The sequence below is a fragment of the Gossypium hirsutum genome, chromosome A05 (genome assembly GCF_007990345.1).
Source record: "Gossypium hirsutum isolate 1008001.06 chromosome A05, Gossypium_hirsutum_v2.1, whole genome shotgun sequence".
In the NCBI taxonomy this organism is placed as follows: domain Eukaryota; kingdom Viridiplantae; phylum Streptophyta; class Magnoliopsida; order Malvales; family Malvaceae; genus Gossypium; species Gossypium hirsutum.
In genome coordinates, this window is record NC_053428.1 from 80,460,976 (window position 1) to 80,465,635 (window position 4,660).

At 39.4% G+C, this 4,660-nt stretch overlaps 1 non-coding gene across 1 annotated transcript; it reads left to right on the forward strand.

The window, feature by feature from the left end:
* The first annotated feature begins 1,379 nt into the window (after positions 1-1,379).
* On the forward strand, positions 1,380-1,485 carry LOC121230102 (small nucleolar RNA R71). The gene has a single exon (XR_005928054.1). It is a non-coding gene; the product is annotated as a small nucleolar RNA R71 (small nucleolar RNA).
* Positions 1,486-4,660: the final 3,175 nt, after the last annotated feature.

The window sequence follows — 4,660 nt, forward strand, 5'->3', positions numbered from 1 at the left end:
ATTAAGGGGACGTTGCTATCCTCCTCTATGTCTAGAACAACGAAATCAACTGGGAATATAAATTTGTCGATTTTAAAGAGTACATCTTCAATAATACCCCTAGGAAATATGATAGTTTTATTTGCTAATAGAATGCTCATCCTAGTTTGTTTGGGTTTCCCTAGACCTAGTTGCTTAAATAATTTGTAAGGCATAACATTGATACTAGCCCCTAAAGCAGCCAACACATTATTAAAATCTAAACTACCAATTAAACAAGGAATTGTAAAACTCCCTGGATCTTTTAGTTTGTTAGGCAGCTTATTCTGTAGAATGGCTAAGCAGACCGCGTTCAGCTCCACATGTGATGCTTCATCTAACTTCCATTTATTTGGTAAAAGCTCCTTTAAAAACTTGACTGCGTTTGGTATCGACGAAAGGGCTTCAATAAATGGTAAGTTAATATGTAGTTTCTTTAGAAGTTTAAGGAATTTACCAAATTGTTCGTCTGAGCGGTCCTTCTTTGTTACATTAGGGTATGGCACGCGAGGTTTATATTCTGTAATCACCAGCTTTGGCTCATTGTGGCCTACCTCATCCTTACCTATTCTTACCACTGTTTCTGGCCTTGGTTCTGCAACTAGCCCTTCCTCATCTTGAATGGCAATCGCGTTGAGTTGCTCCCTTGGGTTAGATTCACTGTTGCTTGGTAGGCTATCTTGTGGTCATTTGGAAATCAACTTGGCGAGCTATCCAATCTGAGTTTCGAGCCCCTAGATTGATACTTTTTGATTTTTGAGTGTGGTCTCGGTATTCTAAAAACGAGTTTCTGACACTGAAATGAATTTTGTTAGCATCTCCTTAAGGTTCAGTTTTTTCTCTTGTTGGTAGGGTGGTTGTTAGAAGCCCGGAGGTGGTGGTCTCTGATTCCCTTGGCCTCCCCATGAAAAATTAGGGTGGTTCCTCCAACCTGCATTGTAAGTATTTCTATAGGGATTGTTTTGAGATCGAGGATTGTTACCCATGTAATTTAACTATTCATTCTCCATGTTGTGGCCATAAATGGGTATTCTGAACTACTTGATCTGCCTCCACTTGCTTCGCATTGCATTACTGGGTGAACCTGTGAAGAACTAAAGAAATCATCAATTTTCTTATTCAAGAGTTCTACCTCATTAGAGAGTATGGTGATCGTATCGATGTTATAAACGCCGGCTGTTTTCATTGGCTTTGTCCTCATGACTTGCAACTGATAGTTATTCAGTGACATCTCCTCTATAAATTCATAGGCATCTTCAGGTGTCTTATTATTAATGGTTCCACCAGTAGCTGTGTCAACCATTTGTCGAGTCGAAGGATTCAGACCATTATAAAAGGTTTGAATCTGTAGCCAAACCTATAACCCATGGTGAGGGCATCTTCTCAAGAGGTCCTTGTCTCTCTCCCATGTATCGTAGAGTGTTTCTAAATCCATCTACACAAAGGAAGAAATATCATTATGTAATTTAGCCGTTTTAGCCAGCGGAAAATATTTTAATAAAAACTTTTCAGTCATTTGTTCCCAAGTAGTGATTGACCCCCATGGCAACGAGTTCAACCATTATTTAGCTTTGTTTTTCAATGAAAAAGGGAATAACCGAAGACGAATGGCATCATCAGAAATGCCATTAATTTTAAATGTATCACATAGTTCCAAAAAGTTTTCCAAGTGAGCATTGGGATCCTCGTCCTGCAAACCATCAAACTGAACAAACTGTTGTATCATTTGAATTGTGTTAGGTTTCAGTTAAAAAGTATTTGCGGCTATAGCTGGTCTAACTATGCTCGATTCAGTTCCTGTTAAAGAAGGTTTAGCATAATCATACATAGTGCGCAGAGCAGGATTCTGATTAACAGCAATCGCAGGAGGTAACAGATTTTCTTGGTTTTCAGCCATCTCCTTGGTTGTGGTTGAAGAATCGTCCTCTTGCTCGTCCTTTGTGTATCTTAGGCTTCGCTTTATTTCTCTCCAGTTTTTACTAACCATTGGATCGATCTCACCGCCAAAAAGTAGTGGTCTTGACGGGTTTCTTCTGGTCATAAACTAGAAAACCTGTCAGAAGGAAATAAAATAAAAACTTAAAATGTAATAAAAGTAAAGTAGCTAACGTAATAAAAATCGAGTTTTCCTAATATCCTAGTTCCCTAGCAACGGCGCCAAAAATTTGATGCGTGATATTCGTAATAGGTTTTCAAGATTTATAAATGAAACGTTCTTGAGACTAACTTATTATCACGATTAAGGCAAGTGTACCTATCGAACAGTAGTATAGTTCAGCAAGACCGGATTTTCGAACCCATAGGAACTACGAGTACTAGTATTTACTTCCTTTTTATTATCTAGCCTAAAATTTAAGAGGTTTGGTTGTCTAAACTAATTACTAACTAAGAATGGACAGAAAGAAAAACTTGGGAAAATACTTTTGGGAAAATTCGATTGATTGAGACAATACCTAAGGACAAATCCACCTAGACTTCACTTGTTATTTGACTCTAGATCAGACGATTTATTCATTTGAATTGATCCGTAGAAATCCTTAAGTTATATTATTATCTCTCTCGAGACTAATAACGTCTAACCCTAGGTTGAATAATTGAAATCTCTTTCTAATTGACACCTTCGAATTGCATTAACTCAATTTATGGATTCCCTTATTAGGTTTCACCCTAATCTGGCAAAATCTTGTCACCCTATCTCTAGGCGCGCAATCAACTCCGCTTAATTATGACAAATTTACTCTTAGACAGGGTCTATTCCTCCTCTAAATAAGAGTTTAACTTGAATCAATATCCTGAAATATCAAAACAAGAATTAAGAACACATAATTAAAAACAAGTCAAATATTTATCATACAATTCAGATAATAATAACAAGATCTGTCTTAGGTTTCATTCCCCTTAGATATTTAGGGGTTTAGTTCATACTTATGAAAGAAAACATCTCAAAAGCATAAAGATAACAAAACATGAGAAAACCCAAAACTCTTGAAGGAACTTGAAGGGAGATCTCCAGTCTTGATGATGAATCTGGCTCTTGAGATGGATCAATCGGCTTTCCTTGAGTAATTCCTTGCTTCCTACTCTGCCTCCCCTTTCCTAAGTGCCTCCTCAAGTGTTTAAATAGGCTTTGGAATACCTAAGAGCCCTCAAAATTGACCTTTTCTGAATTGGAATAAACTTGGGTTCGGTAGGGACACGCCCGTGTACAATTACTGAAGGTCGTGAATGGGCACGGACGTGTGATCCACCCGTGTAAGTCGTGCTTCGATCCTGCCAAATTGACACGGCTGTGTGACATGCCCGTGTGAGGAAGTCCAGGCCGTTTGTTTTCCCATGTGGGTCCATTTTCTCCATTTTCGGCCCGTTTCTCGCTCTTTTTACTCTCTTATGCTCTCCTAAGTATAAAATATGAAATTAAAGGATTAGGAGTATCGAATTCACCAAATCTAAGGAGAAACCATCCATAAATGCGTTAGGCATGGGGTAAAAATATGTATAAATTATAGTTTATCAGACAACCAAATTTATTTTCATTTATTCTCATTTATTTAATTTTTAGTTTAAGTTAGGGTGTAAATAAATAAATTAATTCTTATTTAACTCAATCAATTTAATGTTTTAGGAACACTATGGAGGTCACGAATTTTCTTGGATAATGATGGTGGCGTGGGCACGACTTGCTAATTGAAGTAAAAAAAAATCATCCATTAAATTCCTACCCAAAAACCAAAATACCCAAAACCCAAATCCAATAAATATCCACCACCTCATTTAACCCACTTACCCTAAACCCAAACATACCCACCAAAACCCACAACCAACACCCTTCCATCAACCCAGCCCAATTAACTTACCTACCTAAACAAACCAACCATGCCCAATACCCACATAAACCCAATACCCAAGATTGGCCCAATAACCAATACCTAACCCAATTACATCACCCAACCTAAAATAAACCAAATAAAAAATAAAAAAATAAAAAAAATTAAAACACCCCAATCCCTAATTCCCCAACTCATCTTCTCCATCTTCTTCAAAACAAAACCTAAACCCAATACCAAGCCACGCCGCCGCCGTCATACTCCCCATCGCTGACCCCCGCCGTCGCATCACTGGCCCAACACCGTCGCACCTACCATCGCCACCCCATCTCACGCCGACGAACCCAAACCCAAGCCCCTCCAGTTTTTTTTTCTTCTTCCTCTCTTCCTCCACGCCATCCAACACCACACCACCGCCACGCCACAGTCGAACGGAGCCCTTACCCACCTCTGCGCCACTACCAAACGGAGCCCTCACCCACCACCGTTACGCCTTTCCCCACCCCAAATCCCATTTTTTATTTCTTCTTCTTTTTTTCTTTAAACACCCAAACCACCACCTACCACCTTCACCAACACCAAAACTGACATCCCCACCATCACCATTCAAAAAATTAGCCCACCGCCGTACGCCGTCGTCGTCATAGCCAACTGAGCCAATTCTTCGTGTCATCTACACGGACACAATGGTTCAAACTCAGAACCAAACGACTGACAACTTTCCAGTCTCACTTAATCAAAATCGGCACTGATTCTCCGCGCCTCCTGTCGTCGATATAGTCGACGATAAACTTTCTCCACCTCCTCCTAGATGAATG